A 10,666-nucleotide genomic window follows, 5' to 3' on the forward strand; every position below is an offset into this window, starting at 1 on the left:
TCGCTACTTTCAATCCCACACCAACGAGGTAAACATTTGCCATGTTGCCCACCCCGGGCTTTGCCCATAGGAATCCTGTACAAAACAGAGGGCAATATTGGCCATATTTTTGCTAGCGCGCTTGCGCAGTAGGAGCCGAATTTGACCACTAATTTAAGTATTTGAGAAATCTGGCTGGAACCAGTTTATGAACCAACGCATTGTAGATACACAAACGCAACCCAAGCACAAGATTTGTACTCGTTGACTGTATGTGCGCGCCATGCATGATGCGCGACTACAACAATTTACGTCACAATTGCTTATTAGAGTTACTTCGCTAAGTTTGTGAATAACCTGAAATCGAAAGTAGTGATAAGCAAACAGGCATATAAATTGTTCCAAATAATAGCTTGAATTACACATTGTACAGCCTTAGGCAATAATGATCATATATTATTACCTATACGAAGTGTTTTCCGTGGCAATCATTATCCATATTTTGCTTTCTCTGATTTCGCAGCGGTCAATATCGTGCCATATTTTCTCTCTTCCGGGTTTTCCTATTGACAAATTTTATGTCAGATTTTTGGGAAATTTATCAACACAGATTTTGGGGAATTTTTTGAATGAATTTACTATATAGGTAATAATCATAATATTAACTGGCATAGAATGAGATACAAACCTATATTTCCCTCTCTGAATCCAATATAGGTTTGTATCTCATTCTATGCGAGTCAAATATTATATAAATATACTACCTGGGTCATATTTAGATTACTGCCCCAGGGGAAAGGGTACTTGCTTATCCGATTTCTTTGAAACTTTCACCATTCTTTTTTGTTTATTTTTCTTCTTTCCAATACAACATTTTATGACCAAGGCTGGATTCCCCTTTAAATGGGTACCCGGTAGAATGTGAATGTCAATGTGATAAGACGGGCATGAGTGCACGGATAAGATAACAGCAACAATTATCATTACTTTTTTAAAACTGAAAATCGCTCTTACCCAAAATTATGAAAAGCACCATCACAATCAGATAAATCCTCGTGCCCAAAGCCAAGTTCATCAATGGGAAAATAGGATTCATTCCACGACCTATAGGTAGTGAGAAAACAATCGATGGAAATACATCTTTTAGATTTAGATTTCATGTGTTTAAACCATAATAGCAATATATAAGTCTTACTCAAAAGAAAAACAAATGCAGGACTTTGATGTGTGTTTGATATTGGTGCTATGGACAAAATCACGAAGTTAGAAATTAAAGTTATTAAGGGCATGCAAACTAGCGGCAGCCTTTAAAGCCCCATCTCAAGTCCTCAACTACTCCTATCTGGCCAGGTTTATTACCCATAATGCAACATTCTCAGTAGGGTAGTCTTGTAATATAGGCCCAATTGAAATAAAACACACTAATTTACTACTTAATACATTCATATCGCAATAACTATGATACCAAATAGTAAAACAGGTACATGCAGACCTGCCAACCTCTGGGAATGAAAAACTGTATTCTGTGATAAAAAAAACTGTATTTTTCCCCAAAAAAGTGTATTTCATAATAAAATGCTTGGCGCACTCGCTCATCGCGGCGCTCAAGCTGCATGCAAGCTAAAATGCGCACTGCTCTTGCAGATGAAAAAAAAAACATTAAAACATGTGTATATCTTCACCCTGGTTTGAACAAAATGATTGAAAAAAAAAAAAAGTTACCTGAAATTACATTGATCTAATAACCATATTTGTGCACGTTTTATGAAATAGAGACATATAGAGATTATTTTTCTCAATAAATTATGATTTAGTTATAAAAAAAAAAATAAAAAAACATGTATTTTTCAAAGAAAAAACGTACTGCCGTATTTTGGTTGCAAAAACGTACTAAATACGGCTAAAACGTACTGGTTGGCAGGTCTGTACATGTACCTATCCTCTCAAACATTCTATTTTTTCTATACTCTGCGGCAATCATTCTAACAGGTCCCAAGTGAGGGAGCAAGCTAGGAAAAAAATTTGACAAAATTTTCATACAAAAAGCTAATGGATATTGACAATAAGCTGCATTTGGCAATATCTATTTCACCATCAAGTGCCTTTCCCTTACTTTTCTTTCCTTGGTCATGCAAATATTTTTAGGGGGCTAGGCCACAACCATCCCCCCCAACATTTAAGCATCTATATGTGGTCTAAGTGACACGACGTCTACTTATTCTACAATTTTTCAAATCATAATGTATGATAAACGGTTCAAAGGTCACAGAAATATCACAGAGTTATACGAGAAACTAGAAATTAGACAAAATGGCAAATGGGCTAAATTACTGAATTGCAATCAAACTGACTGGCTAGTGGACACCGGGTGTACACCAAGTGGCGATTTTCCCCACCCCTTGATTCAGTGTTCGGATCCAGGTAAGCTCAACCCCCCCCCCCCCTTTAGAGAGCCATAAAAATATATATTAGTGGAAAACAATGTGCAAAGTTTTCCTGACATAAATCACAATTCAATGGGAATGAAGACCCTTTTGGGGCTTTTTAATTTTTTTCTGTACAAACCCCTCCCTCTTAGAGCTGGCAACCTATAGAAGTAAATAGTAGTAATCCTGCAGCTCAATATAATTTTATATGTGCCATGGGGTAACAACAAATTTATTAGAAGAGGTACTAGTAATATATAAATGAACAGAATACACAATGCTCATAAATGCCGAGTTTGCTATCCCTACATGATGGTTGTGAGGTATATTTATCCAGGATGCCAGATGTGTGTTACTTTTGTGAAGCTCAATCTTGTCAGGAGAGTGCATTTAATAACTGCAGTTTCTTACAATGTGTGTATTAAAGTTGTACGTACCTATTCTACCTCAAAAGCATAAAGGTCAAAAATTGCCTAATTTGGTTTGAAAATGAACAAAATATATGACTTTTTCTGAATAGTTGCCCACCCTACATGTTGGTTGTCACTTGTCAGGTATATTTATCCAGGATGCTAGCTGTACATTACTTTTGTGAAGCACTATCTTGTCAGGAAAGTTGTGCCCCTCCCCCCCCCCCTCTTTGGAAGATCCTAGATCTGCCCCTGCCTTGGTCACTTTAAATAACATACCTATACAGAGATTCATCGGGGTACCACCACGCCGTTAGGTGTGATGTCAGAGCAACGTTCACTTCCGGGTCAGTTTTAAACCAGGATGAGAACATATCTTCTTCCGGGTCGTCGGATACTCGCAACCAAGCACCGCTGAAGATATCACGGACGTACTTGGGCGAGTTGTAGGTGGGTAGAGGAGAGGCTCTAGCAAAGTCTTCATGAGATACACTTTTTGTCGGTTCATAGATGATGATTGAATAGAAAAATAAGATTCAATAACAAAGCGTTTTTAAAAACGGAACATGCAAAGGAAAACATTGAAAATGTAATTGAATTGCCAGTAAGAATGTAACATAGCCCCACTACTACATGCGTTGCCCATGGTATAATCTACAAAATTGCATTGGATTTGTACATGAATTCACGTTTTTGAGCAATTTTGAGTCTGCATGCACTAATACATGATGTTGCATAACTTCGGTACCGTTTATCTGGGGGTCGCAAAATTGGTCCCAAAAGTTGCGCGAGAATTGATAGTACAAAGTCAGCGAGTGACACAGTCCAAAAAGTTTTTGCACTGCGGATTTATCATGAAAAATGTCAAGCGGGGTTGAATCAGCCCCCCCCCCCCCCCCCCCGGTCTTATTAGGGTTAATTTGCAACACTGTGGGTTTGAATTTCTGAAAATGCACAATTGGGATTTTTCTTTTCATGTTTTTGGATCGCTGACCCCCCCCCCCTCCAGCTATGTACAACCATATGCATGATAATGAGTCATACATGTATATATATATATATATACATGCACAGTTGAGGCCAAAAGTTTACATGTACCCATGGAATTTGGTGATTTTGTTTGCTTGCCAAACATCGTAAAATTTACTATATCTTCAGAAATATATATAATACCATGACGAATTTGGTATCAAATGAAAGAGCATGTTAAGCTCTTTCACATAATTGGCATTCCATTGGGATTATAGTATTATTCTATTCAGGTGGAATTTTCTATAAATAAAAAAGTAAAATTAGTGCCAAATGTATTCATTGTTTGTTATTATATTTTCAAACATCGTTTCATAGAAATATAAAAATGGAAAATCTATGATTCATATTATTATTATTTGTTTGGCGTCACCTGTGCCTGGGAGGCGAAAAGCGAACTGAATCACTATGACTCTCAGGTCTCTCCTCCCGATATAACTGATTGGGGGGAATGCAGGTGGACCACTACACCGGGGTTTCCCCCTACTCTTATACGAATAGTGCAGTGGGTTAACGTGCAAAGGTGATGACTCTCCTCTACACGGGGCCTCCATTTAACATCCTATCCGAGGGACGGTGTGTTTTCCATTGTAACATTACATTTTCTATCATGATATGTCACCACTGAACAAAAAAGTGTAATAAAAATGTTTGTGTTGAGAAGTAGCAAGTACAAATATGAAATGTTTTTGTCAAGTTTTTATTTTTAATTTGTCTAAAATATAAAGATTTTGGGGAAAAAAATGACACCTAAATATTTTTCAGCACCTGATGACAAAGCAATGTGATAAAGGGGCATGACATACTCATTTGATTGATATTAAATTCGTCATGATAGCACAAATATTTTTATAAGATTCAGTAAATTTTATGATGTTTGACAAGAGTCAACTTTTTTTTGAATTTCCTGGGTGTATGTAAACTTCTGGCCTCAACTGTATATATTTATGTGTGTGTATACATATAATTTACCTGAAATCGTAGGTAGAAATGGTGAAATTGAGCTGTTGGCCATTCATATCCGGGGGTACTGAATATTTTTTGGGGAAAATAACGAGACAGTATTATAACAGACTGATATTAAATTGAACATTGGCAGAAGAAATGAGTGTCAAAGAAAGAAATAAAGAGATTTCGTGCAACTAGAAATACAAATAGTTTTACTGAATTAAAAATCCATATAATTGCTGTTAAGGCTTGGTATAGTCTGAACTCTGAAATATAATTTTCCAACATTAACACAAAGTGAAAAAAGATAAAATCACTAATGTGAAATGATAAATAATAGGTTAAAAGTATAAAAATTGTGATGTTATCTTCTTTGATATAGAAATAATTGAAATAGTAATAATTAAAAAATAATACAAGTAATGAAGATTATCTAAACAATGATAATGTACGATGTAAAACTATTTAAAAAAATCATAATTATTATTGCTAGGAACAGGCACAATATTAGAATATTCTAATTCAAAGCAATATTAAACAATACCAATCTTGCACATACCACAATCCATGCAATCCTACAGAATGAAGTACTAATCAATATTACAAATACTGATAATGATAGAGATATAAAAGGCATTCCAAAGTTTGAAAATTAAAACTGATCTCCTTTGTATTTACCTGTTACTAGAGGGATACATGGTGCTTCTATGTCATTGTTCTGTGTGCCATTGCCATGTGCAGAACATTCTAAGATATACAAGCAGTGCAATGAGCTTAGTCGCCCCTAAAGGGCAAAATCAACTTCAAGGGGAAAAAAAGGGCTGAGACAAAACTTCAAAATAATTACAGCTGTGTGATTTTTTTTAATGAATAACCAAAATGTTAATATAAGAGGTGAAAATGTAACGTAAAAGAGCAGTGTTGTGAATCACATGTGCTGTAAAAATATATATCAAAACAAAGGAACATCAAGTATTAATTAAAAACAAAATAAGAGAAAACACATATTATAATAATAGGCATTTATATAGCGCCATCTATCTAGGAATATTCTATTCCGAGGCGCGATATTATTATTATTGCCCGAGCTTTAGCTCGAGCTGCCTTTCAGCACTCATGCATGCAAGGAATTAATTCTGCTGGGTACCCATTCACCTCACCTGGGTTGAGTGCAGCGCAATGTGGATAAATTTCCTGCTAAAGGAAATTATGCCATGGCTGGGATTCGAACCCAGGACCCTCTGTTTCAAAGTCAGAAGACTAATCCCCTGGGCCACAAAACTCCACATTCTCAAGTCCAGTTTACACTTAGGCCATGGTCTAAGTAACTCTTTGGCCCGAATTCACAAAGGTGGTTTTGAAAACCCACGGTTGAATCCATGGTTTATGCAGATTTCCTGTATAAATTACGCTTAATTCAGCGCAACCATAAAACATGTCCAATGCTGATGCGCGCTTTTGTCACAGTGCGCCAAATTGACGCCTGTTACCATGGTTAGATAGGCTATTTTATTCATGAGTCCACTGTTTGAAGAGTGCATGGACTCATTATTATAACCACGGCAACAGGCGTCAATTTGGCACACTGTGACAAAAGCGCGCATCAGCATTGGACATTTTTTATGTACGCGCTAAATTAAGCGTAATTTATACAGGAAATCTGCATAAACCATGGACTCAACCTTGGGTTTTCAAAACCACCTTTGTGAATCCGGGCCTATGTGACTCTTGCTGGTTAGCATAAATTCCTTATTTTGTTTATTTTTTTGAAAGTTGGTCTTAATATAGGTGCTCTATCTATATTTCCTGCTTCCACCTTTATTTTTTACCCCTCCCCTCTTCTGTAAGCCTATATCAAAATAGGAATTCAAAGGTAAAGAATTATTGCTTTGAATATTTATTCTTCTTGTGCTCCTATAAATATTCTCTTATCAGGAAATCAGAGTTTGTGTACCCAAGAATTCATGCTCACAAGTCAACATGCAAACAGTATCAAACGCGTAGTCTCATTGACGGATAACCGTTAGTGGGTTACAGTCAATAATTCCAAAGGCTCGTTATTCTGAAGGCTTGTAATTCCAAAATATGCAACTTGCCTATACCCCGATGTTTGTTAATCCAAAAACTTAAAAGGATTTGTTAATCTGAACATTTGTGGCACTATTCCGAAGATTTGTAAAGGAAATAAAGTTCGGTATTCCAATGGTTCATTAGTCCAGAAACGAAATAAGGTTTGTTACTTCGAAGGTTTGTAAGTCCGAAAACGGAATGAAGTTTGTTATTCCGAAGGTTCGTTAGTCCGAAAACAAAATAAGATTCATAATTCCAAAGGTTTGTTAGTCCGAAAACGAAATAAGGTTTGTCATTCCGAAGGTTCATTAGTCTGAAAACGGAATTAGGTTCGTTATTCCGAAGGTTTGTTAATCCAAAATTGAAATATTCTGTGACAAAGCCGGGAAAACCGGAAGGGCAAGCACGGTGAAGGGGGAGGTGGGAAGAAACACCATTGTTATGAGGATGGGAAGGCAGGGATGGTGGAATATATTTTTGTGGGGGGGGGGGGCAAAGCAAAAAAATGGGCACTTATAAAATACTAAAATTGGCATTTCGGTGCAGATATTTTCGCCATGAAGTCTTGTGTTTTGTAGTAGTTAAGTTGAGCAAAGCCTTTTTGAAGTGATTTCTGATTATGATAAGATATGTTTAGGCTTTTTTCCATGAGAGCGCTTGGCAAATTTTCAAATCTGAAGTTGTAAAACCTGCTTTTTAGTCAATTATGGTGATAATTACTGTTAAAATGGCATCCTTGCAAGGTGTGAGTGCAAATCGCAAGTTCGATCATCCTCAACACGAATGTGGTAATACCAAAGGATCATCTGTACCAAGTGTAAACATAACTAATGCAGAAATAAATGAGAACAAGTTGCACACAAAAAGTAGAAAAGGACGGACATGACCTCATATCTTTTGACCTTTGACCACTAGATGACCTTTGTCTCCATCATCCTCATGAACACATATGTAGTATTACCCAAGGATCATACGTACCAAACATAATTGATGCAGAAATAAAGAAATGAGAACAGGTAATTGAACAAAAACTTTACCTTTGGACTCCTAGATGACCTTTGATCTATCATCCTAAACAACACACACGTAATATTACCCAAGGATTATTTTAACCAAGTGTGATGAAAATTGATGCACAAAGATGTGAGAGCAAGTTGAACAAAAACTTTTAAAAAGGATGAACATGACCTCATATCATTTGACCTTTTGACCCCATCATTCTCATGGGCTTTACACATGCATGTGGTATTACCCAAGGATCGTATGTACCAGGTATGAACATAACTGATGCAGAAATAAAGAAATGAGAGCAAGTTGAACAAAAACTGTGGATATTTTTGTAACTGACCAACAGACTAGCAGACAGCATATTCAGTCGTATTCGCTGGACATCGGGGGTAACCTGGGGTGAGCGATTTTCTAAACATCGGTTATCACCAGCCAAATAATAACACATCACAGAAATAATTGCCATCGTGAGAAGGCCCCATCCATACATCAAAAATTATTTTGGCCTGGGGAGGCAGCGATCAATGTCCGGACATCGACTGAACATCTGGTAATAATCCCAGATTCATCCTACAGTACTTGTGCAATAGCCAGACGAAGAACCGGTCATCATACAATTATTGACAGAGTGTTCTACAGACATCATACGATGCCTGGGGGATTCCCTCATGGCATCTTCTTGTGTCGTGTAGTGTACAAACACGCTGAATATTGTACATGCTAAATGACGCAAGGCCCCCGATGCATCTGTAACCACCGACCATTGTCAGGCCAATGTCAATCACATTTGGTCATACATCAATGTATACCGGTCGACATCCGTCTGTTAGTGACTTATGTCCAAACAGACATCGGTTGGTAATCGGCTGATGTCTGACTGATATCTGCTCTCAAGGACTTCACCTCCGATGCTAGGAATACTGGTTGATTCACGACTGGACATCAGGCGATACTAAATCGATATGTCAAGGATGGCTGGGCGATTAGAAAGATTGGTGGAGACATTGGAAAATTTTATCTCACAGTAACTTTGTCTAATCACCCCATTGTTGCTTCCTGAGAGCCCCGACCATAGTGCCGTGACCACGGGCATCCGGTCGGCAACCAGTCAAAAATTGCCAAAAAACACATTGCAAGTACACCGTTGACCTAATATGACTGGAATTTGACAGAGGTATAACAGACCGACAGAAAAAGTGATAACTGGTCTTTGCCGAACTTTGTTCAGGCGAAACAAAGAGGGGGGTCTAAAATGAAAGCCAAACCCAAAAGTTTGAAAGTCCCAGTCGTGGGCCACTTTTCATCATTTTACGATGTCAAAATCAGGCCCAAAGAACAGTCTAAAAAATGGTGGGTGGAGTAAGATTTCCCCACGAACGGGTCGTGTGGTCCAGTGGTTAGAGCATTGGACTCATAATCGCAAGGTTGTGAGTTCGAATCCTCACTCTGCCATTGTCTCCACTTTGATAAAAAGGCCCGAGAGTAATATCTGTCATCTATAAGGTCAGCCACTATGACTGATTAACCTAGACGTAAAAATGTTTCCTAGGTAATTGGTTATATACCAGCTTGGCGTTTACCAGCAAAAATGCTGTCCTGCCGAGTTCCTATGGGAGTTACCATAAACAGAAATAGAAACAGAACCCCCCCCCACATCCATCCCAACAAAGCAACTGACTTGGCAATATCTTTCACCTACAGGTTAGAAGACTTTGCTTCACGAGCACATACATCTAATTCACAGGCAACCATCTCCCAGCGAAAATTTTGTTAAACTATGAAAAAAAAAAAAAAAAAACATATGACAGAGCCTGGCTGTTTACATACAGCAAGGCCCTGTTGGCACATATTTCACAAGCCACCATTTCTCAGTCAGAATCTACATAAATATACAAATTATTAAAAATATATCAAACTATGGATGGTCATGGCAATTCACCTACAAATTACAGAGCAAGGTCCAGTAGGCACAACATTCACAGGCCATACACCAGCTAGGTATTTACAAGACATCATATACAAGCTGGTAGTAAATCTAAGCAAAATATAATCTGACTGGGCGTTGCCATTGCTACTATAGGTTAATGGGCAAAGCCCAATAAATCAACGTAGTGGCCCTATCTTTCACCTGGACACATACTTTACAGGCCACCTTCTCCCAGCCAGAATATTCTTAAATTGAAAAACATCCCTCGGCAACAATCGCAAAAGGTCATCTGACCGGGCATGGCCGTTCATCTAGGGATTAAAACTATTGAAAAATATCCTCCCTGTCCCCCAGCCCTGGCAACAATCCAAACAAAATATCTCACTGGGCGTGGCCATTCACCTACAGTTCAAGGGACGTTGCCCAGTCGGCACATTATTCACAGGCCACCATCTCCCAGCCAAAATGTTTGTAAGCTAAAAATACATTAAGACTATTAAAATACACCCTTCCCCTCCCCCACCCCTGGCAACAATCCAAACAAATCATCTGACTGGGCGTGACCGTTCACCAACAGTTCAAGGGACATTGCCCGGTAGGCACATAATTCACAGGCCACCATCTCCCAGCCAGCCAACATGTATGTAAACTAGTGATTAAATCTATTGAAAAACATCCCTCCTGCTCCCTCCCCCCACCCCTGGCTAACAATCTGAAAAAATCATCTGACTGGGCATGGCCGTTCACCTACAGTTCAAGGGACGTTGCCCAGTAGGCACATAATTCACAGGCCACCATCTCCCAGCCAACATGTATGTAAACTAGCGATTAAATCTATTGAAAAACATCCCTCCCGCTCCCTCCCCCCC

This window comes from Lytechinus pictus, chromosome 6 (genome assembly GCF_037042905.1).
Source record: "Lytechinus pictus isolate F3 Inbred chromosome 6, Lp3.0, whole genome shotgun sequence".
Classification (NCBI taxonomy): domain Eukaryota; kingdom Metazoa; phylum Echinodermata; class Echinoidea; order Temnopleuroida; family Toxopneustidae; genus Lytechinus; species Lytechinus pictus.